The sequence below is a fragment of the Pogona vitticeps genome, chromosome 4 (genome assembly GCF_051106095.1).
Source record: "Pogona vitticeps strain Pit_001003342236 chromosome 4, PviZW2.1, whole genome shotgun sequence".
NCBI classification, from domain to species: domain Eukaryota; kingdom Metazoa; phylum Chordata; class Lepidosauria; order Squamata; family Agamidae; genus Pogona; species Pogona vitticeps.
In genome coordinates this window covers 14,527,869-14,554,726 of record NC_135786.1, presented here as the reverse complement: position 1 = coordinate 14,554,726, position 26,858 = coordinate 14,527,869, and the positions used below count along the sequence as shown (strand labels likewise).

Here is a 26,858-nt window from a genome sequence, read left to right as displayed (position 1 = left end):
ACTGAAGTGAACTATGGATGACAGAAAGAGAGTCAGGACAGTTTCTCCCTTCTTCTTTTTCTCAGTGGTATCTTATTTTAATTCTTCCTTCTTTTAAGGCAGTTATTTTTCCCGTTTGTTAGGTGGAGGCAGCCACTAGGAATGTGAAGGCTACTCACAAAAATTTCTAGTTTTTGGTTCCTTTCTAGTTCTCGCCACTTAACTGCCATTGACCATCCTGGCTTCAATGAAAACAAGTCTCTTTAATTGTTTTGTTTTGTTTTAGCTCATTGTTCTGTACAGGGAAACTGACACATTTTAATCTTTATTTTTATTTATTTTTTAAAAAAATCCCCACCTTTCTCTTTAAAAACTTTTATGCAAATAAATACCCTTTCCAGTGATTTCTGCACAGGAAGTACTGCGGTGCTGCACAGGACCCACAATAGTCCTGTCCAGAAAAAAAGGGTGAGAAAACTTCCCAGATGCCCTGTGAGAATCTCTCTCGCTGCAAGAAGAGTTTTTTCCTCGAGTTGTCTCCGATTACAGGAGTCTGCAAGATATACATTCTTCATAGCCACATGAGAAATCTCTTCCATAATAATAATTACTCACATACACCCATACATGGAAAACAGCTCTCAGGGCCTCTGTAATGAAATTATTATTTTTTAAAAATTCTGCAAAATCTCAGAATGGATTTCCTGATACAGTATCTTTTTTAAACCTGGGTATGAATAGTTTAACATGTTTAATGGTTACAAGCTCAACACTAACCCACTGCACTCTGTTAGCATAAATGCAGAATATTCATACAGTTACATCACACCGAATTTACAAAGCTTTTGACAAAGATTTCCAGCTCCCTTCAAATTATTTTCCTACACTGTCTCATTCTGGAAGTACTTACATCCAGACTAAAACAACTCATTTGCCGCCTTCTTGTTTTTTTTTTCCTTTCTTTGTCCACCAGCCTGATGCAGAAAACCTGTGTCCATATGTTTGTGCAACATTTTATAGGAGGTGATGCACTGCATGGGTAAACATGTGTCTTGTGGGGGGTGGGGGAGGAATATGTAGAAAGAGAATAGAAAGACCTGCATTTCCTGCATGGGAGGTGGCGAGAGGCGTGATATCAGTGGACAGGCAGTTTGAAGCTGCATTTTTAGCTGTTGTAGTCAAAAGCTCCAGAAGCAAGTGCATGGAGCTGGACGGTAATTCCAGCAAGAAAGTTGAATTGTACTGGAAAGGAGAGTTAGCAGAGACCAGGAAATGTCAGTGCTGAATGTTTAACTGCACTCATATTTTGCAAAATATTTACCTTTTTATGGGGCTCTGGCAGGTCATGGATTCAAAATTATGGTTATTGCCAACTCTATTAATAGAGCCACAATTTTTAAAATATCCTTCTCTTTCGCTTTTGTTTAAAAAAGCGAACAAGACTACCTTTTGGCTTTTGAAATAATGACATGAAATGTCATGCTCAAAGGATAAATCTTCTTGAAGAAATTTTCAGGGAATTAATTGGCCAGGTGTTCCTGAGCTGAAGAAAAGTTCTCTTTATTTTGGAAAGTAAATCTGGTTTTCAGCTTTTTGGATGAGACCATAAAGCAGTCTGTGTCTCCAGCATTACCTTCTCTACCTTTGTCTTTTAAAAAGGAACACAAGTTGCTTGTGTTGGGAGTACAAGATTACAATTCTACTTTGCAGAAATCTATCTACCGTATTTTTTCAGTGTATAAGACGCCCCATGTATAAGACACCCCCCACTTTTCTAACCCAAAATTAAGAAATCTAAGTGGGGCTTAGCAAGTGTAGGGGGAAAGGGAACAACACACTGCAGGATCACTTTGATCCCTGCTTTCTCCCTTCGTGCTAAGCCCCGTGGGGCTTAGTAAAAGGAGGGAAAAAGGAATCAAAGTAATCCCACAACTGCATGATCGTTTTGATCCCTTTCCTGCTTATACAGCCACAGGATTGCTTTGATTTTATCCTCCCTCCTTTTGTTAAGCCCCATGGGACTTAGCAAGCAGAGGGGAAAGCAGGGATCAAAGCAATCCTGCAGTGCTTTGATCTCTGCTTTCCTTTTGCTAAGGATTAGCTAGTGGAGGGGAAAGCAGGGATCAAAGCCCTGCAGGAACAATGTGATCCCTGCTTTCCCCTCCACTTGATTTTTTTTCTCTCCTCAGCTTACGTCCATGTACAAGACGACCCTCAATTTTTAGTCTAAAATTTTTAGACAAAAGTATAGTCTTATACACGGAAAAATATGGTATATTGCTTGAGGATACAATGTTTGTAACTCTTCATCTTCAGCTCAAAAAACCCGTATTTTTAAAAATGGCATCCATTTAAAATCACTTACAATTAGAACTGTCAGGGGTACTGAACTAGTTTTTCCTCATGCACCTGCTCATAATCTCTTGCCATTTATTCCCACTGCCAAATGAACAGGTCTCAGATGGTCTGGCACCAACCTTGCTGGAGTCCCATTTGCCATAATCTTGATCTAGGTCTGACCTTGCACATGCATTCTTGAGACAAGAACCATAGAGTTTAAGCTGGGCTGAGGTAAAACCTTGCTCGAATCAAGACAAAAACGTTGTGGCGCCTTAAAGACTACCTGCTATATTTTAATCTGAGCTTTTGTGGGCGTGTCCGCTTCCTTCCTCACACCATTTTGCCTGCTAGTGATTCTAAGCCTAAGCAAAGTTGCAGCAATTGAAATGGACTCAAGTAGTCTCTTTCAAATGTACTTAGCTGGAATCTGTAGCTTAATTTTTACAAGCAGGAATCAGAAAACCAAGAACTGTAAGTGCCCAGGTATTTCAAACTTGAAGTTGTCTCCTTTGTGTCTTGTTTTAAACTCTGACACTGGTTTTAAAGATCAGTATTCTGATGTATAAAGCAATATTTTTATAACAAGGTAGTATCAGCTAAAGCCCTGTTCATTTTTTTTATTTTTTTCCTGAAAATGTGGAGGACTGACTGATGGATGAGCACCACACCCACATCTCATGCAGAAGTCACTCTGACCTTCACTGTCTTCCATGTGATGGTCTGCAACAGAAACTTTATGAGTGCAATTCTGCCAAATGTTCTTTCACAGCAGCCACAATGGGATACCTGGGTAAGATAGAACTCACTGCTGGGCTTCCTGTTCGTGGGAACTCTGTGAGTTCATTCAGCTGACTGTTCTTACAGACTCGTCTGTGGACTTTGCACCAAGCAAATAAAGGTCTGAACGACTTCCAGGTGGCTAGGAAATAATATGGTGATGGAGCTTACATGCTTGCTCCCCATGCCCACCATAGTTAGAGCCCTCCATGCTTTGGAGCGTAATGCCTGATGAGGACTTCAGAGATTGCAAAACAATGGGCAAACGTTTGAGTTTTCCAGGAGGAAGCTAAACAAGAATAGTTTGAAACGTCCATAAACTATGTTTATTTATGAGTGAAGACATGACATAAGTTACAATCTTTGCTTAAGTCGTGTCTTCACTCATGAGGATGACCAGGAGTTCCCTGGTGCTTTGATAGAGTTGGTGCAAGAAGGATGTTTTGTCAAAAAGAGGAAGGAAGGAAGGAAGGAAGGAAGGAAGGAAGGAAGGAAGGAAGGAAGGAAGGAAGGAAGGAAGGAAGGAAGGAAGGAAGGAAAAGGGAAAACTTATTTTGCACTATATTGTGCAATTGTGTGAATTAGGTAAAATCAGGATTGCAAGTCTAGATGAGTTGTTGACATCTGCTCTGCCTACTATTTCCCTATGTGTGTGTGTGTGTGTGTGTGTGTGTGTGTGTGTGTGTGTGTGTGTGTGTGTGTGTGTGTGTGTGTGTGTGTGTGTGTGTGTGAGATTTGCCTCTCAGACAGAAAGACACAGGAGTTATTTACTCTTTTACGCTTTAGTCCTGAGGTGTATTCTTTGTCTTGCTCTCAGCAAGGATGTGAGGAGTCTTGCAGTGCTTTAAAATTCCTCGTCAAAGTTTCTCGTTCTAAATGTTTTCCATCTCTAATCTGAGGCCGCTTACAAAACATTTTTTACTTAAAAAATATTATAATAGCTAAAAATCAAGTACAGTATTTGAGCCATTAAATAAATTACAATTACGTTCGAATAAAAACCATTTATTGGGGGGGGGGGATCAACATGCATAGCAGTTACCTGCCAGCAGAACAGCAGGGAAATGGTCAGCCTGGTCTCCCAAGGACAGATGTTTTACAGCCTGGGGGCAGTCCCAGAAAAGGCCCGGTCTCAAGTCCTCACCAAAAAGGCATATGAGGGTAGCAGAGCCAGGAAAAAGGCCTCCCTTGAGGATCTTAAAATCCACAACAGGCTTCTTTAAAAAGATGTGATCCTTCTGATAGCATTCACCCAAACTGATTAAAGCTCTACAGGTCAAAAACAGCACTTTGAGTGTTGCTTGGAAATTTGTCCAAAGTTTTACCCAATGGGCAAGTGTAAATAATGGCTTTTAGTCGTATAATTTGAGTTTTGTCTTCATACAAATTAATATTTTTAGTGCAGAACTCCAGACCACTGGTGTTTAGCCAGGGTCAAAAAGCCAGGATATTTAGGGGACCCATTGTTGTCAATGATCTGCATGCAGGAGGGTAAGAATCCTGCTTTAATTCTTCATCTTGGGGAAAGAACTGTATACCAACAGAATAGTACGGCTTTGATGCTGTGCTGTCCTGCCAGAAAAAGAAAAGGAAAGGAAAAACAAAAAGCTTTTTAAAACAAAAAAGCAAGAGAGATATCATGAAGGTTTTACAGAGTGTGCACCAGTGAAACTGTTATGTGCTAAGAGTATAGACAAGTGCCTGGATGTATGTGGAGTGCTTTCACTTCATCACTTCAGCCTTCCTACACGTAAAGGAACGCCTTTTCCCTTAGTCTTGCACAATCTGTGGATGGCAAGCTGTCTGCTGACATTTATTCCTAAGTGTGTAAATTCACAATCCAACTGGGGCGAAATCCCTCATTGTTGTGCCTTTGAAGGAAACAAAACCAAACCAAAAAGGGACATTATGCTCTTGTTGGAGATAAAATCCATTTGCTGTGTTCACTCTTCCTTCTGTTGTCTCCTACTTTCACGTGTGTGTGTGAAAGAGAGAGAGAGAGAGAAGGGAGAGAGAGAGTACGTATATCATAGACATCACTATAGTGTTGTTTATTCTCTGATACAAATGTATGACAGCTTCACGGCCTGAGAGTGACATTTGCCAACACTTTTTCAGCTGTATGTTGAAATGCTTATTCATTCAAACTTCCTTGCTTTCTCCACCTTGGTAATTTGAGCGGAGCAGCAGTTCCTTTTGCGGTGAGTTTGGAATGGGGGAAATCAGCAGGCTTGTAGATGTGTGGCCTTTCTGTTAAGCACTTGTGTATTTTTCTAGGATAGCTTAAATTCCCTTTTTGCTCTTTGTCTGTGTTCTTAACAGCTGTACTGAAAGTGAAAGTGCCCATCAGCTTCAAGCTTCAGTTGCAGTTGGAGTCGGAAAAAGCTTACCACTATCCTCCTGGAAATACCCTTAGATCCTTGTATGAGAACCCACCACCATCACCAGTGCGCTTGAAAGCATGTGAAATTTTTGTGTTGCTATATTCAGAGTTGATTAGATCAGCTACAATAGTCTTATGGAATGGTACATTTACCATCAGTGGGACCCAGAAGATGTCTAGGTGGGACACAGTGTTTTCATAATAATTCTGTCTCTCTTAAACTCCGTAACTAATAGTAACTTTGAACATGCAGTGTTTCTCCGAAAACCTATTCCACCTGCCTGTGAATAGATTATAAGTCAGGGTGAGGAACCCCCTAGAGTGCCTCTCACATCTCCCTATTATTATTATTATTATTATTATTATTATTATTATTATTATTATTATTATTATTATTATTATTATTATTATTATTATTATTATTATTATTATTATTATTATTATTATTATTATTATTATTATTATTATTATTATTATTATTATAAAAGGATCCTGATGGCATAGTGAGCAATTCTGGCACAGTTTTCCTCAGAATATGATTTAAGAATTAAACTGGAGATTCCCTGTTTTTCTTTGTAAACATAATTGCAAGGGATTTGGTGGCACTGCGGGTTAAACCACAGAAGCCTAAGTGCTGCAAAATCAGAAGACCTGCAGTCGTAAGATCGAATCCACGTGATTGAGTGAGCTCCCGTCGCTTGTCCCAGCTCCTGCCAACCTAGCAGTTCGAAAGCATGTAAAAATGTGAGTAGATAAATAGGTACCACCATGGTGGGAAGGTAATGGCGTTCCGTGTCTAGTCATGCTGGCTACGTGGCCACAGAAACTGTCTATTGACAAAACATTGGCTCTACAGCTTGGAGACGGAGATAAGCACCACTCTTTAGAGTTGGACACGACTGGACTAAATGTCAAGGGGAAACTTTACCTTTTAAAAGGTAAATAAAAGGTAAAATAGAGTGGTCTTAATCGACTAGATAGGCGGTATATAAAATAAATAAATAAATAAAATAAAATAAAAAAAACATAATTGCAAAGATCCCAAAATGGTAGTTGCAGGTAAAGTCTGCACTTATTATGTGCTAAGTACCTGGATGTAGGTGGAGCACTGTCACTTCATCACTTCAGCCTTCCTACACATGAAGCCGTAAGAAAGAATCAGGATGTACTAAGTGATACTGCATCTCCCTCTCTGATTAAAACCTTGGTATTCCTCTTCAACAAAGAAGCAATAATCCCACCTCTGCTTCCAGAAATCTACTACTAAAAAATTAAAAACATGCTCTTCCTCTTTATGCAACACGCTTACTTCCCTCCTTGCTTTTGTTCCAGCGGGTCTTCAAAGATACATTCATTTCCAGCTGTGACGCCTTGTTTCTTTGCTATAAGAAAGTTTCCTTGCCCATTCATTTGTCTCCCCACCACATCCTCAGCATCTCATGTGCAATGTCACCAGTGGAATACATGAGTCCGCTGTATGAGGACCAAGTTGTGAATATGGGGACAGTCTCCCGCTCCCCTCCCATACTTAGAATATTGGGGCAAATTGCCTCTGCATACATGCTTAGGCAACCTTTCTGAAACAGAGCTTGAACCTACAGTCCCTTCAGCTCTTAGAAAACATAATCCATCTATTTTCTACCTCCAAGATGCGTAAGGCAATTCTGTTCCCATAATCTTCCTTGTACTACTTGCCTCCTTGTCCCTATTCTTTGATGCCTGGAAGAAGCAGAAAAGAACTAGCCAAGAGACCAGACATCTAGTTTGCATTTAACAGTGGAACTCTGGAGAGGAAAGTTCAATGGGATGAAAGACAACTGATGACTGCATTGAAAAATAACATATCTCTTAGTTGTCCCAGTGAGAATTCAAGCCTTATGGCACTACATATTTGGTTTCACCTGAATGCAAAGTGTTTAACGATCTCTAGATAAATAAGCAGTTCCTTTGTCTTTCCTACTTCGCATGATTTAACTTGAGTTACCAGAGGTTGTATAGAGTGTGAAAAGAAACATTAACTACTCTGGGGGTTAAAAACAGACACAACACACACAAGCCATTCCACCTTAGGACATGTGGAGGGTGGCATTTTCACCTTGAAAGAGGTTCATTAAAACACAGCTGACTCTGCTGAATTGGGACGATTGGAGGGTAAACAATGGGTGCCTTGGTTCAAATAGGAAGGATCCAGCAACAGAATAAAATATTGCCTGTGTGCTGCTGGGAAGATAATGCTTCCTTGCAGTCCAAGTATTACCAGGGGGGCATTTTTTGGCTTTCTCACAACAAATGAGTAACAGGTGAATTGTGCCAAAAATGTATCACCCACAAAGCCCCTCCAAACAAATGGGGAGTGTAACCCTGTTGATCTTCCTGAATCTTTCTGCAGCGTTGGACACCATTGACCGCCGAAGGCTATCCAGTTTAGGGCTCAGGGCTCTGTTCTCTGCTGGTTCCAGTCCTTCCTTGAGGGTTGATCCCAGATGATAGAGCCTGGGGATGCCATCTCCACCCCTTGGGGCCTCTGCTATGGGATCCTACAGGGATTGGTCATTTCCCCAGTGCTTTTTTAAACATCTACATGAAGCTACTGGGAGAAGTCATATGGAGATTTGAGCTTTTCAAACAACTTGATATAATTTACCAAGTGTCATCAGCATACCATCAGTATGCTGACGACCCTCAGCTCTTATCTCTCCTTTGCTTCATCTGCAGGTGATGCTGTACAGATCCTTGAGCACTGCTCATTGAATTTGATAAGGGCCAATAAACTGAAACTGAATCCAGATAAGATGGAGTTCCTACTTAGCAGGATATTTTGGACTGGTTAGAAGGAAATACCCAGCCTTGATGGGGTTGCATTCACCATGAAGGATTGAGTCTACACCTTGGGGGTGCTCTGGACCTGGCACTCTCCATGGAGGCTGAAATATTAGCTGTGCCTTTTATCAACTCTGGTTGATCACCCAGTTGCACCCCTAACTAGAGAAAAAATGCCTCGTGACAGGGGTTCACACATTGGTAACCTCAAAAATAGACTGCTGTAATGCTGTCAACGTAGGGCTGCCCTTGAAAACAGTAGGGAAACTTCAGCAGGTCTAAAATGCAGCATCCAGACCTCCTGAGTAAATTTAATCATATATCCCTACTTCTGGCATGCCTTCATTGGCTCCTTGTTGGTTTCTGTGCTCACTTGTAGGTGTTGGTTATGACCTATAAAGTCCTTAACAGTTTAGTAACTCAGTATTTATTGGAACTTCTCTCTCAGAAATTAGCTATGCATTCCACCCACTCCTCTCAGTCCATGTTGCTAAAAGTGGCCACACTGAGGGAGGCCAAAAGAGTGATGATAAGGAGTTAAGCCTTTTTAATAGTGGCCCCCCAATCTTGGAATAGTTTACCAACTGAGGTATGCAGAATGTTCAGGAAATTGGTGAAAGCAGAATTATTCAAAGCTGACTTCAACAATGGATTCAACTGGGTGCTGTTAATTCTAATGTTAATTTGAATTTCTCCTCTCTTTTTGCATGAATTTTAATTCTATACTGTACTTGCAAATCACCCTATTGCTGAATGCATTTTGTTTTGTGGGTTTTGTCAGATTTTAACTTTCAACCTGTAAACCTCCCAGAATAATGCTTGCAGTAATGGGGTGGTAGATAACTCAAACAAATCAATAAATCAATATTTTCATTATTAAATGAAAATAATTTCAATATTCATTATTATTAAATAATTTCAATATTCATTATTATTAAAAGACAGAGTAAAAATACTTTCAATAAATACAATTAAGAAGTGTTGCCTTTACCAAATATTTCCCCATGCTTTAAGAATCATGTCCCCTACAGGCATCTCTGTTCTTAAGAAAGGAATAGAGAAACAACTTTCAGAATCTCCTGGTAGGTCAGCCAAATTTAAAAATAAATTTTGATTAAATGGGGAGGGGGGAGAGATTTTACAAAATTAAAATGAGGGGTTGTTTCAAACTGAGTACCATCTGTCTGCAGAAAGGCATAGAAGAAATGGGGAAATACAGTTATAAAACATGTTAGTTCTTAACCGGAGCTTGGAAAGTTGTCATCATCATAGTTGTTGTTGTTGTTGTTGTTGTTGTTGTTGTTGTTGTTGTTGTTGTTGTTGTTGTTGTTGTTGTTGTTGTTGTTGTTGTTGTTGTTGTTGTTGTTGTTGTTGTTATACTTCAGACTACAGCTGTCAAAATCCTCCAGCCAATATGGGGGATATTGGAAGATGTAATCAACAAAATAACTTACTCAGACTCAGCTGTTACCTGACAAATGAGCAATTATAATGTACATGGCAGGGTTTTGTTCTGCTTTGTTTTGAGTACTATCCTTGTCCATTTTGTAGTGCTGTAAGCTTAGAAAGCTCCTAGAAGCTTCTTGGCTGTATTGGGCCTAGTACCAGGTCAGCCCTATCACCGCTATAATGTTTATGAGTCCTGATAGCTGGAACTACCAGATTGCAGAGTTAAGGTAAATTCTAAAACTTTGCATGCTTAGTTACCCAAGGAAGTTGTCACTTTTGCTACTTGGTGTTTCCACCTTCTCTTACGTTGTGTTGTTTCCGTCCAAATGACAGTGGCTGACTTGAGCTATTCCCACCTATTTTGGTTTTGTCTTTTGTCAAGGGGAGAATCCAATTCTGTATTTTCCCATAAGGAAAAAAAATCCCTTTGTCTGTATCTATAGAAATTAGTTGATACAAACGTCAACACACATTTTCGACGACCCCGTGCAGTGAAAGCCATACTGTGTGTTTGTATAATCCGACAGAAGTCCCACTTTGACTTTCTGCAAACTGTGGTTTCAAAACCAGGAGCTTTCTGGAATGATTCACTCCCCTCCATTTCTTTTTGGCTTTAACCATGTCATACTATTATATTTGTTCTAATGGTTAATGCTAACTAGAATTTACAAACCTTCGCCTTTCTGCTCTCCAGTTCCTCTAATATTACCTTTCCTTTCCGTTTCCCCGGTCAAACCACTGGAGTTGCCACCCAGCTAAATGTTACTTCCATGCATCATAGTGATTGGCATAGATTCTTACTATGTTCTGAACAGACGTTGTTTAAGAGGTCTTCTTGGAGTTGTCCTTTAAATACTGTAAATAAATTTTCCATGCTTTCCATACAGCCTAGTTTTTTTTTGGGGGGGTCTCTTTTATTTACATTTAATTCAGTGCTGGTGCACTCAAATGCATTCCCTAGAAAGCTATACCCCTTCCCACTCTGTCTTCTCCCCAGATAACCCTTGACTGTGTTTAGCTCGGCTCTATGATGCAGTTAAAAAAAAAAAAACAGCACTGGCAGTTCAATCACAGCTGTGGCAGCTTGAGATGGGCTGGGGTAAGGCAGGGTGTTCTCTCTGCAAAAACCAGCAACAAACAACTAGCAAACATAATTTCAAAACAAATTGCAGCCACATGTGCAGAAATTCTTCAGAATCCCAGGATCTTGTTGTTTTTAATGACAGCTCAGGAACCAAAGTTGAACAGTCCTGAAAGCATAGGACTTGGAAGAAAAGAAAACAGCTAGCCATCCTACTCCTTCTCTTGTAGCCAGATTTTTAAATACAACTCCCGGAATTCAGCTTGCCATGCTATGGCGGGGGGGGGAGGCAGTTACACTGTAACAAAGAAAACTCGTTTTCCAAGCTTTGTCATGTTTACGGATGGATGGATCGATTTTATACCCACAGAAACAGTAGGTTTTTATGGACCTGGACCTCAAAATGAGAAACAGAAACTCAGAATACAAATTCATAAATAATCAAGCATGCATCGTTCAGAAGGAAAGGCATACAAGATGAAGAAATCATAGAATAGCAGTTTTAAAAAGAACGTTGAAGCTCTGGTGTACGTCAGTATCACATACAGTATTTATTTTATACTACACTTTTTCCATCCAGAAAATCATTCTAGGCAGCTTATAATGAAGCCAAAGGAGTGGGGACAACTCCATCTCCCTGACAAGAACTCAGAATAGGTACTTTTAAAGTCTACATCTCCCAATCAGGAAGAATTTTGTGCAAAAGAATTACTTTTCTCAACATTCCTTCCACTCACTGAGAACGAGGCAAAAATGTCGGTCTTGTTTTATTTCCCCTTGAAGTGCTGGTATGTTTGTGCCTTCTTTCACTACCATGTTGCCCTTGAATTAACTTCAGCTTTTCACTGAGATTTGGAAAGCTTTCCCTGATAACAACCAGGAAAATTTGTGATCCACGTCTGGGTTACCAATTCTTTAAGGAGTTTTGGCCCTTCTTCTGTGCCTTTAACAGCAGCCTCTCATGTTGAACGCATAAGTGAAACTTTCTCCAGCATGTAGATTTATTTCAGGAAAAGCCTTTCTTCATCTGTTAATTTGCTATGTCTTCTAAGACAAGCAGGAACAATAATTATTTTTTAAAATATAGCAAACATAACTGGGAGCCAGTATGGTGTACAGTGGATAGTGTATTGAACTATGACTGAGAAGAGGTGGGTTTAAGTAATCCACGTGGCTGTGTCACTCAGTGAGGGGTGGGGGTTAATAAAGATAAATCACTCCTTGAACATCTCACCTACCTTAAAAACTCTGTCGGGTTTGCTATGGCAAGAGCAAATTTAACTGGAACTGATACCCCAATCTTATTTTATTTTATTAAAGACTCTTAAACTGATAGGTCTGGCTCTACTGTTAGGTAGAGCAAGTCAGCCACCTCAAATATCAGATTTCAGGTGTCATGAAAGGGAATCAAATTCTTCAGCATTTACTTTGTGTTTACTGTATTTTTACTGTTAAACACAGGGAGAATGTTTTCTATCTCCTGCGTCCAAATACTCTGCCTAGTTTGGAAGTCTGCTCTTATGGTTATAATGTTTCTTACTGCCTTCTTATTTTTTCCTATCCTTGTCGGTGATGTTGGCCAGAAACGCCCTGGTGCTTGCTTAAGTTTTGCATCTCTTCCTATGGTTCATTGCAGGCAACGGGAGTGTTGCCAGAGCACATCCTAGTTGTGCACCCAGTTGTGCACACAGCTCAGATGTGACCTGCCATCTTGGCAATTAGTTACAGCAAGGTACGCAGACTGATGGCTGCAATTATCCATAGCAAGTTTGCAAAGCTTATACAAACAACAGTGGGGATCCTGGCCATTGTTATCTCTGTTCCGAAACTGATCTTTCCTCAGTTTTGCTCCTTGTTCATTACAAATAAAAGCAAATGAGGGGATGTAATTTGAAAGATAAGGGCTTCCCTATTGAAGAATCAGTATGTTTTGTGGTCCATATTTTTGTTTTCCAAAGTTACCAAGTCTTACATTTTGGTCTTTATTGAAAAAAATGTGCGCACAATTCTGTGCTTGGCATTTGGCTTCTGATTCTTCTTCCGCAGCTTGAAGGAACTGCAGAAACTGTTGGTAACTGGTGGTGGAAGACCACAGTGAGAAGCCCAGGTGTGAACTGGTGTGTGTGTGTGGCAGAAAAACGACAGTGGGACTGATTTTGATTACAACAGCTCAAGTGTGCTGGAAAAAATAAACCTGCTGCTTTTTTCTATGGAGGAAACAGAAAAAAATTCAATTATTTGCCCCAAAGTTGTTTTTGTGGCCTAGTTAATAATTATTGCTAGGATTGCATTTGTTCAATTTTGCCCCTTTGTCGCCTCCTTCCATCTTTCCCAGCGCTAGCTCTGCAGTTTTGTGTCAATCAGAAGTGGGGGGGGGATTTGGGCCAGATGCTTTCTGGGGGCCTTTCTCCCAAACAGACTTGCACCTCTGTTTCTACTCTCCATTTGCTTCTCGTTCATATGGGACCCAGAGAGCACCAATTCCTAAAGAAGCGTTCCTTTCACGGCTTGTATGCTTCAGGATGGGAAGGGAAGAAGTCTGTTGAGAGCAATGAGAAGTGGCATAAAGTCAGTAGGTCCTAGGGATTATTGGGAGGGGGATTTTACTGTGCTGCGGGCCTTGCCAGGCATTCCATAATGACAGTCTCTTCCCTCCTTCTGCCATTTTCCTCACTGTCAAACAGGCAGGCAAAACACAACTGTCCAGATGTGGGTCCAACATAAGCCCACCACCCCTAGAAGAATAGTCAGCCATGAGGAATGTGGACAATTACAGTCCAACAACATCTGGAGGGTCATATTTTGCTCACCCCGAATGTACACCTCAAATAAGGCTGTGGCACACTAAAGACTATCAAATTTAGAATAGTGTGCATTATCTGATTTATGGCTACAATCCACAACAGCCTTGGTTCAATAAATCTATTCATCTAAAAGGTGCCACAGAATTCTCATTTTTTAAAAATATATATTATTATTATTATTATTGCTGCAACAGATGTAAGGCAGCTCTCTGGAAACAGAACAACTTGAAACTGAAAGCTTGTTGGATCTGTCTTTTCTTATTTTTTTCTGTTCAAGCATGGATCTGTCCTCCCTTATTTTTTTTCTCAAACTGCAAAGTTCCATGTAAATAAGAAAATAAACAAATGTCTTGTAGACTTAATAAGTATAATATGGTTATATGAATCAATGAAATTTCCATTTTGTCCACTATTGGGAGCAAATTCCGATTGAAAAAGCCAAATGTTTACTGGGGAGTGTGCAAATATAGGCCTCGTTTTGGTTCTGAGGTTCTCTTGGCTTTGGAAGGCACCTACACTGATGTTCTGACAATGTGCAGTTTTATTTCATTTCAGTCAACATGATTAATCAACTAAACATTTTAATTGGCTGCTAGCCTTATTTATTTCACTGCTGCCTTTCTCCATTCAAAGGAAATCAAGACAGGGATGTTGCTTTAAATCATTTTAAAGTGATATCAAATCTTTCTCACTGTGGCAGAGTGTTTGTGTGTTAAATCCTTGTGCACAAGTTCATTTTACTTGTGTGTGTTTGTGTAGTCTTTCACTACTATCTGCATTAACAAAATGAGGGAGGGATTCTTATTTGTGAGTTTGAGATTATTATGCAGACAGATTAAAGGGGCATTTATTAATTGAAATAAAATCGATAGGAATGAAAGTAGGGTGACAGAAATATATCCTCTGTTAGAAATGTCTCATTTAAAAATCTGAAATAATGGAAAAGATTATGGTGGTTCATAAACCGATGCTGTAATACACACTTTCAAAACACAGTCAGTTTTGCAGCGTTCCAAATGCATGATGTGTTTAAGACGTCTAAACAGACCACCAGCACCCATCACTATTTATTACCAGGAAGATCAGCATGCTTATCAAAGGCCATCCTTGCCTTGTGCTATGTTTTCTTAAAATCTCACAGGAAAAAAAAGCTCTTTTCTCTGCCACTACCTTTTCCCTCCTGTCCAAACACAACATTCTTGTAGAAAGCACCAAGAGTCTTTCAGGGAAGGCAATAATTACACAGTCACAAAAGAGGATTTGAGTTAGGGGGGTTGACTGTTGCGTTTCTTTTTCTTGGCTTTATCGGATTCCCTAGAAAACAACTATTTTTGTTACATTTCCAGTACTAAACAGGGCTTAATGCTGCTAAAATCGGCTGTGGACTGGTTTGGAGTTTTTCCTTGAGATATGTTAGCTTTTTCTTTTCTTTTTCCTTCACTGTTGGGAGTTTTCAGGCAGAAGTGCTGTTTACAGCATTTTGAAATAAACAGCAACACCAATCAAAATAATATACACATTCAGAACTGAAGTGGGGGAAATCAGGAACTGGTAGCTAGAATCGGAGCTACAGTACAAGGCTTTTTCTGTTATTTTTAAGATAGGAGACTGTTCTTAATGTTGCAACTGGTCCAAGTGGAACATAGGGAAAATTCCTCAAACATATGAAAAATCAGAAAATGAGCATGATGATTCTAGTAACTGAGATGTGGGGTAATAGTGAATTTCTTCTTTGGCCCAACTACAGCACTTACAAGTATAAACACAGTATTTATAGCTTTCTTTCCCAAACTTAGCTTTCATCACCCTATCTGTTGTTTAACTATGAATCCATGTTTAATGGGGGGAAATATTAAAAGTATGGTTTCATTTCCAGAGGAGTAGCTATGTTACTCCCATCTAGCAAAACAGCAAAATGTCTATGGACAGTCCACTTCACTGGATGGATAAAGCCATCTATGAAAGCCAGTAACAAGTTACAAGTAATATTGTTAACAGTAACTGCTTATTATGGGAAAAAGATGAGTGCAACAAAGTTCCACTCAAAACTAATGTGAGAAGGATCAACATAATTCTATTGATAAAATGAGTAATATTTTCTAATTAATATTCAGATGTTACTTTTCAGAGACATTTTGACAAGCATTGTTTTGTGTCATTACTTCAACATATTACTTTTAAGAAACAACTTTCAATGTTCTGATTAAATTTCTAAATGCTTTCATCAAAGACCAACAAATTAATAACATTATTAGACTTTAACGGTATATATATATATGTATTGATTTATTTCACAAGACTAGGTACATGATTATTGATTTTAGTGAGATTTTGATTAGGGATAGATTCTGGGAAGTAGACTGGTGAGTCTACATATTCAAGATGGAACTTTCTAGTAAATGTCAATTAAGTTCACCCTTATAGGCGGGTTTCCCAGATGAGAATCAAAGAAGCATCAACTTTTATTTACCACAGTGTGGGGCATTATTACCTAGGACTGAAAGTCCTCTTGTAGCGCTATCATTGTAGAGCAGTCTCTATTAGACCAGAAATCTGCTCTGTCTCTAAGCTGCCTTGGTGGCACATTTATTTATTTATTTATTTATTTATTTATTTATTTATTTATTTATTTATTTATTTATTTATTTATTTATTTATTTATTTATCCATCCATCCATCCATCCATCCATCCATCCATCCATCCATCCATCCATCCATCCATCCATCCATCCATCCATCCATCTATCTATCTATCTATCTATCTATCTATCTATCTATCTATCTATCTATCTATCTATCTATCTATCTATCTATCTATCTATCTATCTATCTATCTATCTATCTATCTATCTATCTATCTATCTATCTATCTATCTGTCTGTCTATCTATCTATCTATCTATCTGTCTATTTAGCTAGCTAGCTAGCTAGCTAGTTAGTTAGTTAGTTAGTTAGTTAGTTATTAGACTTTTATCCCGCCCACCCTAGACACTTTACAGCATATTGCAAAGCATGCCTCCCCATCACCACTGCCACAAATGGTTGGTGAAATATGGATTCCATCAGCCCTAGCCACCATAGCCATTGATGAGGAATGCTGGGAGTTGAAGTCTCACAAACATGTGCAGGGCCTAAACATTGCCCACCGCACCTTAAACATAAAGAGGGAAGTCCGCACTTTTGAATGTTTTGAATTAGTGCCGTGAATTCTATACATACAGTATTTACTCCAAAGCACTGGAAGTAAGTGTGCACAGGATGATGGTTTTAAAATTCTCATCAAGCCAGATTTTTATTGCTCTTATTAGAATATCAGCATCCGTTGCTTCCTATGTATTGCGCCCTATGTCAAGCCATTAAAATAATGCACATCTTCATACCTATCTAAAATCATACCATGTAAGTAGACATAATGTTAAAAAATAAATCAGGAAGAAGCCTCCTATGAGGTATTAAGAATTTTGGGCAGTTTTATATTTCTTTCCTCTTTACACACATTTTCTACTGTACTTGTGAGTTGTTGTTGTCATAAACTTGACAACTGAAACACTGCAAAGCGTAAGTCAAGCTGCATTTTTTTTTTTTTTTTTTTGCATAGGACCTGCTCTCTTACAGAAATGTTGCCTGCCAGCTCAGCTCTCACAAAGCTTGTCTTCCTTTGTTACTATACTGTGTTTTTGCTATCTCCTGGCTCATTGCTAGTATAAGATGAACACTGACCAGAAGGGATTTAATCTATTTAGGAGTAGATCAAAGGTGCATTTATTCTGCACTGCTGAATAACAATATTTAGACATAAAGAGGAAAGTCTGCACTTTAAATGTTCTAAATTAGCTCTAGAAGCTGGCTGAAGATATTCCTAAAATTTGTTGGAAAGTAGTTTTAAAAAGAATTGCCTTAGCTGATCCAAACTGCCTGGATGATATATGCCAAATAACCAGCTATTTCATCGCTCTCTATATGAATTCTACAGCAGTGAAACACATGGGGGAAAAAGAATGCACAGCTTTTAAACCTTTTGAGAGTTAGCCAAAGCAAATGGTTACTTTACAAACGGCATTTTCCCCTCCCCGGAACACAAAGAATTAAAAATAAGCTACATTATCCCCAATTATGTCCCTTACCTAAAGCAATTTTTACCTGCTTTCAATCAGGAGAGGGTAGTAGCCCTTTTGTATCGGTTGCAGAGACCTTGCTATATGAATTGGCCATCTGTAATTAATTCGCACTGTATAAATAGTTTTGAAGACTGAATAGTTTGCATTCCGAATGGAACAGTCTATTTTTAGCTTTCAGAGCTGGCTTGTTTTTGTGTTCTCTGAAAAGGCAGGGACATTCTTTTTTAAAGTGGGGTTTTTTTTGGGGGGGGGAGGGGTTGCTGAGGCTTGATGAACTCCAAAGAAATAATAATTGGAAAGGACAGCAGGGAGAGAAATCTCTGCATAACTAAAAATTCTACAGGAAAGCGAAAGATGGGACGTCTTCAAGGAAAAGAGCTGCAGAGCAAACTAGAGTTTTGCAAAGTTGTTTGTTGGCTTGTTTTTACTTCTTTCATGCAGGATATAACTGGACGTTTCTTTTGCCCCTATTGATTACTGAAAGGATTTTACGTGAGAGAGGTGTGGCAAAACACTGGATAACAGAATCTTGAATGCAGTGAGAGCTATTCAAGGGAGACTTGTATCTCAAAAACTTTGTGATAACAACACAGAGTTTGGGAAAAAAGAGGTGAGGGATAAGCAAATATTTGGGAGTGTTCCCTTTCCATCAAACTACTTGCTAAGGTTGTAAGATTTGTGTTTTATTTTTTTAATTATTTTTATTTATTTATTTTTATTTTTATTTTTTGCTTGCATGCAGGAGTTTGATTTAGGGACATAACTCCCCAACACCACCAAATCCCATTCTGCACTGTTAGTGCGTATTTTGTAGAAGTACCTCCGTCTCAGCAGAGTTCAGTTTTTCTATATAAGGCATAAGAGTATCATACATGGGCTTGTGTCCTAGCTGCGTCTGTTACAGGCACAAATTCTTTGCCTAAAAACAACAGGCCAGTTTTCCTTAAGTTACAGGAGTCCTTATCAGAGATGGGCAAAGTTACTTTTGTTTATTATAAGGTATAATAAAGTAATCACGGCTTGTGCCCTCAAAGGGCGTTTCACACTTGTATATCAGTTTGATATTGGGTGTAATGATCTGCAGATTTAAAGCTTTGCTGTGAGTCCTGTTCCTAGTACTGAAATCTCATTTCCATGCTGAGTTGTCCCCTGGGACCCTCTGTTTACGTTACATAATTTTTAAAACAGTCATGCATCTCTGTTTTCCTATTCTCTTGGTAATTGGGAACTTAAATATTATCATTGCACTAATGCACTTCCTATTACCATTCTGTGCTGTCAAAAAGTGACAAGCTGCTTGCAGTTTTCTAGCAGATGCATACTGTATTGGCAGATATTAAGTGCTTGGTTTATACAGCAATCCTATATCTGCACTGTAGTGAGTCCTATTTAGTTCAATGGGGTTATTTCCTGGTAAACAAATATAGGACTGGCCTTGATGTTGGCCAGTTCTCAAGATTTTGTTTGGTCTTTGGACATTTCTCTCACTCGTTCTTTCTCTTGAAATGCTATATTTTCTATTTTAATGCTTACACAATTACCCCTGCCAAAAAAATAAAATAAAAGAAGAAGAAGCGGGCAACTGAATCCTGCATATTTTCCATATCTCTGCAAGCACAGAATTACTTCAGATAGCCCTTCTATGAGTATTATATAAAATCTAAAGGCTTAATCCAATTTTTTAATCCCAACCAGAGCAGACTCATTGAATAAATAGGATTTGCTAAATCAATACTGACATAAGTCTAATTGATTCAATTGGTCTACTTTAATTGGGATTAACAATAAAACATACCACTATCTGTTTATACCCCACCTCATCCCAGAGGTTTGGAGAGAGTAACAAAATAGGAAAAGTCTGGGTACATTTGTAACAACACTTCCCAGACTCCCATAACCTTGGGCATTAGAAGGTCTATACTCCAGAAACAGGTCTTCCTGATACTGGTAGTGTCCTCATACTACACTGAGAAAACTGGAATTGGAAGTGAAGCAAGGTTGGAACACCAAAGGTCTCCCAGGATCCTGCCCGAAATCCTGGAGAAATCCTACTGAGCGTTGACTATAGTGGGCAGAATGGACCAGTGATATACACTGCATAAGGACAACTTCTATAATCCTAATATTTGGGCATATAAAATGGGATTTGTGAGAGGCAAAGTCTGACAGAATCTGAACATCCATACATTTTCTACTGTAGTAGAAAGGCAATTGCCGCCGTGTTTCTTGTACAGAAGAATATCTAGGGGCAAACAGCCACCTTCATTAGAAGTTCTTCATGTTACATCGAAGTGCAAAGAATAAAAACTATAAAGAGGGCAGGCACTGAGCAAAAACAACAACATTGTGTTATGTACCAATATTTCTCCTTATTTCTTTTCTATAAGATACATATGTTCAGTGTCACAGTCTTTGGGAAAACAATGTTAAAAGAATTAACTCAAGGATTTGCAGTAAATACCGCCAAATTTTCACTTTTTTGAAGTGGTGGTTCATAGCTGATTGACCTATTACTAATGGACAAAATAAAAAAGGGAATTTGTGTCCAAAAGTGGTCACCCTACAATCAATTCTCTCTTTTTTACAAATAAGCTTTTCAAACCACAGTACTTCCCAAGTCTGATCCAACAACTTTTTTTGTATTCTTTCAGCTTATCTATAGTGTTGACAAATGAGTTTACAACAGAAATGGTGTAAGAACAATCCACAACAGGACATGTTCAGACATTCAGATTGGTCACTTTTCCCTAGAAAAGTAAATAAAAATAATCTCAGAGAGCGCATGATGGAACAGTTTGACCAAACCTAGCATGATTTAGCTGATACTAGAATTCTTGTTCACCTATGGGGAAAACCTAGACTTAAATGTTGATGGTTGCAATAAAAGTCCCTTTGGGCTCATGAATTGGTTCCGACATGCAGAGAATTGAAGGGCATCGTTTGTAGAAAAGCATCTGTGTGGACTGAAGTAATGAAAACAGATGGTCCTTCTAAAACACAAGGTAAGCATTGTCAAGAGCAGTAAGTTATGAAGGGATTAAAAAGTGCAGACCTGTCCAGCCAGCTCAGCAGTAGCCGAATGTGCTTTTATATTAATGCACTAGGATTGGGTTGGTTGAAAGTTCATAATGAGCTTTAGACTGGAATAACCAACAGATTAAACAAAAATTATATTGATACTGAAAGGCAAATTAAAATACATGTTACCTCTAACTAGTTAGTAGACTGGAACATTGTATGTGTGTGCAATCATGCTAAATCCTGTGTGTGTGCGCGCGTGCACGCGCGTGTGCGTGCATGCGTACATGCACACGTGCATGCGCACAGACGCTGTTTGCCAAAAGAATCACATACAACATGCTTTGTGTGCTGCTTTTCATAAAGTCTTTGTGGAATTTATATATTTTCTCTGGCTATTTTCAGACTGTTTTTTTAAAGTAAATAAATAAAAACCGTGGGATTTTCAAGTTGGTAGAAATCACAGCACCTCTGCCACACATTCTAGTTCCTTGTTTTTTCTATGGTGGGTTTTTTTTCATCATTGGGAAAAGTGAATTTCATTTCCAGTACACAGCAGAATGCAGTAACAAGTAAAGTGTTCACCTTTCCCTAATGTTATGCACACACCCCTTATGGCTAGGGGAACAGTATTTTTTTCCAGAGAGTTGTTGGCAATTTGTAAAGGGAAATAACTGTGTGGAATGTCTTCAAGACTCCCCCCCAGTTTTGATGCCTGAAGATAGAGTTTTGCAGTATTAAATCAAAAACATGTTAAACTAGAGAGAGGACAGAATATCTGTATATGATAGCTCAGTGGTTTAGGTCTCTAACTGCAGAACCAGAGTCTGGGAGGTTGATTCTCCACTGTGCGTCCTTGACAGGGACTGGACTCAGGGATCTGTTGGATCCCTTCCAGCTCTTCAGTTCTAAGATCATCATCCTCCTCAAAGGCATTAAGACTGTCTTCAGTTCAGTTTGGTTCTCTACAGACTACTACCATTCTGTAGACTGAAGTCACTTAATCTAGGACACTACTTGTATTGAGTATCAACAGAAGGAAGTTTTCCTCTAAACCAGAAATTTGTTTGGATCCAGAATTTGGAGTTGTTTTCTGTTACAATATGGAACATTGATGGGCTCAAGGACAGTAATGTAACAGAAACATGGGGAAACACCAAAGTTACTACAAGCATGTCAAGACAACACCAGTGGATTATCAGTGGCAATTAGGATTGGATGCAGATGGAACCTCTCACTTACATGACAACTGGAAGAAATTAAATTCTTAGTAATTATAATGAAACTCTAATGTCTTGTCTAGATTTCCTCTGTGTCCTACTGAGAATGGATTTACCCCAGTGTGGTGCAACTTGTTACTTGTACTATCACCAGTTCTCTTGCACCAATTCTCTTACATCAATGATTGGGTCTGTGAAGAAACTAAGGAACAGGGGAATACACAATATGGAATTCATATGCTGCACACTTCAATGCTTCTGTTGTAACCAGACAGGCAGAGGTCAGTGTGTAAAAAGACAATCCACACCTTCAACTTATCTCCTGTTACTGAACATTTAAAAAGGGGAGGCTAAGAGAGGAACTACTGCTTCCGTACTTATCATTTATCAGAGGGCATATCAAAACAGTCTGAAAAGGACTCTAGTTCTGTAACTGCAATAGAGATAGGGATATTTGTATTTGTAAACCCAGCTGCAACTAATGCAGGTTTTGCCCTTGGAATTGGCCCATCCACTCGTGTCGCTGCACTGCCAGTGTCCTGCTCTTCTCCAAATTGCAGAAGTAGCCCCACCATCTCCCTCTTCGACTGGTCACTCTAGGCAGGGGGTGGGATGATGAGTCTTCCTAGACTGCTGCTATGTGGCCAGCTCAGCACGGAGATGGCGGAGCTATTTCCACTATTGGTGGGAAGAGCGGGATCCTGGTGGTGCAGTGACGTGTGAGTGGATGGGCTGGTTCCGAGGCTCAGACCCATGCTAGTTGCAGCTGGGACAAGGATATTCATACTGTACTTGTTTCAAAATACAAATATCCCCATCTCTAGACTGTAACCCTTGACTTGAAAGAGGTCAGTCTGCTTCATTCCCTGGTAGTTATGCAGATTTTCAGTGTGGCAAAGGGAATAGGACAGGAAGATGCCTCTTGTCCAGGCAGAACAGGAAAGGGCATTAAGATGTTGGCAACAGATGTGTAATGGCACACTTACTTGTACAAAAGGGATTTAGGAAGGCTAGTTAGTTTGCCTAGCGTATATCTGAGGAGAAAGTGGTTTGCTCACCTGCTTTGTTGAGAAGGGGTTTAACCTGTCTTTAAAGGGAGAACTTGGTCTGTTTATTGTCCTGCACTCTGTACATATTCCAGAGTTATGCTTTCTCTCTCAAAAGGTGTATTAGATAGGGTAGATTAGCCTTATTATTTTCTGGTGTGTTCCTCTTGAGTGCTCTGTCTCTGCAGTTCCTCCTGCATTTTGAACCCCCCCCTTTTTTTTGCAATGATTTGGATCTTTTGCCCTTTTGTCTTTTTAATGTGTCTTTCTTAATTCTTTCTTTCTCTTTCATAAAATACAAAAATCCTATCAATGAGCTGTCTGGATTTTTTGTAGTACTAAAACCAGGCTTTGCCTTGATAGGCTACTGGGTTATTTTTTGTTGTTGTTGTTTAGAGTTTGCATGGGAATGGTGTCACCTATCTATGAAGGCTGGTGTCCTAGTTCTAAGTGGTGATTTTTTTTTTTTTTTTGTACACTCCCTGGAAGACTTCACCACATCTGAATCCGCCGAGGTTCTCCCACCCCAGGATTGTGGGGCTATAAAGAGCAAATCAAGAGCCATGCCAGGATATAAGCATGACAAGGTTAGGCAGTGCAGCTGTACTAGTGTGTTTCTCAAATGTTTATGATTTTCAAACTGTTTCTAAATATATTGCTCCTGTCTCTCAGACAATCACAAGTTTCCTAGCAAGGCATGCAGAAGTCTTCCTACAGTAACTTAGACTGCTCTGCTTTAAAAGGGTCAGCATTCATGCTGAATCATGAGATGATTTTTTTCAGTGGGGAGGTAAAAATATCCCTTTTCTGTAGATGTGTCCTTGGTGTTCACATGCTCCTCCACCCCAAATGAGGAGCCTTTTTTTGAGCATTCGGTTGGAGAAATATATTGGCGATGAATAAAATTGGTTAAAGGAAATAACAAAGAAATCTGAATTGCTAATTTTATTGACTGATCATTTTCGTTTATACCCTGCCTTTCTCCAAAACTAGGACTTGTGGGTGACACAAGTTATTTTGTTATTTTTATTTATTTTATTGGATTTCTATCCCACCCATCTAGACCAATGGTCTACTCTGAGCAACAAGGTTAGAAACTGATAGCAATTAAAACACAATCACACAATCATAAAATAATTTTAAGACACAGTTAATTATTGTGCTTGTTGAGCATATCAACAATCTATAAGGCAATTCTAAAAATAGGGGCAACCCAAGCAAAAAAATTTAACTTTTAAACTGGGCTTCATATCAGCACCTAATTTGGCACAGTTGTAGCTGACAGCAGTGGTAGCTCTGTGCCAACTTTGGGTATGTTTTTGAGTTATTATTTTTAAAGGAAAACTCTCCCCCACTGTTAAGCGATAGGTGACCCCAAATGTTTGCAGATTTAAAATAGATCAGATAAAGAGAAAAGACAAGTCTTGCCTATTTTGAAAGAGAATGGTTGGTGACACTCACTTTTTTATTTGGACAGAATCCAGATTATAGGGACTGAAATATTGGTCCTCAGAATGCCTTTAAAAAGGGTCAAATAGTGATTTCTTATAACACTGAGCATGTGTGAAACAGGTTTTCACCAAGAACTTTGTAAAGCAGATACATTGTTGTGACTTTGTGGGCAGGGCAGGTTGATATTTGGAGAGCTTAGGGCAATTGAAGGTCACAGAAACAGAGTCAAAAGATTTTCTTTAAAAAGTTATAAAACTAGGCTTGCTTTAAAGAAAATAATGAAGTAACAGTCCTACAGAAAGGGGGACATTTTGCCATGTATCTCCAGGGAATTAGGATACAATTTTGTGAAGCTTATTCAAATTATTTATTTATTACAAAAGCACCATGCAATTGTGTTTGTCCCAACCCTGAATACTTTCAGTAAATATTCTTTCAGGACTTCTAAGACCAGGCTCCTGACACAATTTTTCAAAGGGGAAATTAGCTCCAGATATGGGGCAATCTGAAGTTTTGAATCTGCCAATCGGGATCCAATTGAATTTTTAACTCCTTCCTGGCCAAACAGGGATTCACACTTGCAAAGGTGTTGTGTGTCTGGTTTTAAATATATTTTAGAAGATACTTTAAAAAGAATAGAGAAAAAACATTTACAAGCCCACTCATTTAAGTAGTGAAATTATTATTTTTTGCTTTGTGGCTTGGGATTCTCTTAATTGATGTTAGAGGTTGTTTTGGTGCCTGTATCCTGTCATAGTCTCAACCATTCTACCTGTCTTGTCACTTTACCCACAAAATGTATCCCTGATGTGTGGGAAGTAGCAAATTGCCTCCCAAAAGCCCTCAAAGCCTGTCCAGTTCATATGACAGAATGTGGTCCATTAGATAGCTTGGGCCCAAGTTGTAAATTTTGCTTGTTATTATATTAAACAGTTTCCCCCCCAATCAGTTTATTTTCCCTTTTAACCCTTATCTGGGAAGATTTGTTTTTAAACTTTGCATTGAGTGACTTCTGAAGTATATATTCACTCCATAGGAATTTCAGTATATTTGATGCATCTTTGATTATTAGTTTTTATGTGTGAATTGCAATAAATGACATATACTATATGTACAAACAGAAATCTGTTAAAATCTGGCAGATACATATATTCTGATTAACACTATCATTAAAGAAATGTAGAGAGGATTGCTCCTGTAATAACATATTAGCATGAATTTTGCTAAGTCCAGCACTAGGCATAATACCAGATCCTCATCTGGGATATGTCACAGTAACTCCTTCTGCCTATTTCATTTTGACAAAAGGCATTTCAGATATAAAAATAGCAGCATTGTTTTCTTCTAGCTAATGCTCACCAATTTGCAGAACTGAATTCTTGTGCGAGTGTGTGTATTTAACAAGTAAGAATTTTGAGCTTTACTAGTAGACGTTGAGCCAATGAGATTAAAAAGTCATATGGAATTATTATTATATTAAAAACTGAAAAGGCAATGGCAGCAAAGTGTCATTATGACTGATTCCAGGGTATCATTATTCATCTTTGTGAGAAGTCAGAATAATTTTTCAAAAAGAGAGAGAGGGATAGAGTCCAGACCAGCAACTGAACCTCAGCCCAGGCTCTTTTAATTATGGGTTGTTTGAAACACTTGCTTCTAAAGGCAGAAATGCTTGTTACAGAGAGTGCATGATTGTAGCTAAAAGCATAATAGTGTTGGAGAGATGTGATTTAGTCTATCAGTCTGTTTTTTGTTTGTTTGTTTGAGAAATCAGACTTCAAAACAATCCTGTGCTTGACTCCTGATTAGTGGTCACAAAACAAAGTAAGCTAACTTGCAAGTTATGTGATGTGAAAAAAGCTCCAGCCTTTGTGTATTCAGATACTTTCTGCAGTTAACATATTTTTAATGATGGATTATCTGTAATATCTGGTTGTGCCTTCAAAGAAGGGCTATGGATGCAAGTAGGTGACAGAGAGTTCTGTGCTTTGCTTTGATTATGGCGATAAACCATACTGCAAGATATTTTGATGACTGATTAAACAAATAATCAAAACATCTTCTCCCCACCAACTGGTAATCAAACTGCAGTAAACAAATTTGTAATTGGCAATAGTACCTAACAATTCCCTTGAGTTGACTGGTGATAGATTCAGTATACAAAGACAAACATAGACGTCTGAAACAAAAAAAAACCTAATATGATATATGGCAGTGTAGGAAACAGATGACTTTTTAAAAGTTTCAGATGAATACACGCAATTTAGAATCAATCAAAGACTGAGCTCTAATTGCAAAAGAAAACCTCCATGCTCAGCAACAGTAAGCAGCAAGCTTCTGAATATGAGATGCTAAGATCAAACGTGGAGGGA

General features: G+C 38.8%; 1 protein-coding gene and 1 long non-coding RNA gene across 4 annotated transcripts in view; one reads left to right on the top strand and one right to left on the bottom strand.

The window, feature by feature from the left end:
* Nucleotides 1–17,912, bottom strand: part of LOC110084742 (uncharacterized) — a 74,980-nt gene extending 57,068 nt beyond the window's left edge. For all 3 annotated transcript variants that reach the window (XR_013544448.1, XR_012086119.2, XR_013544447.1), the window contains exon 1: nt 17,773–17,912. This is a non-coding gene — a long non-coding RNA (uncharacterized LOC110084742). The remainder of the gene's footprint in view (nt 1–17,772) is intronic.
* Nucleotides 1–26,858, top strand: part of GNAS (GNAS complex locus) — a 274,080-nt gene that overhangs the window by 86,087 nt on the left and 161,135 nt on the right. The gene's annotated exons all lie outside the window — the stretch shown is intronic.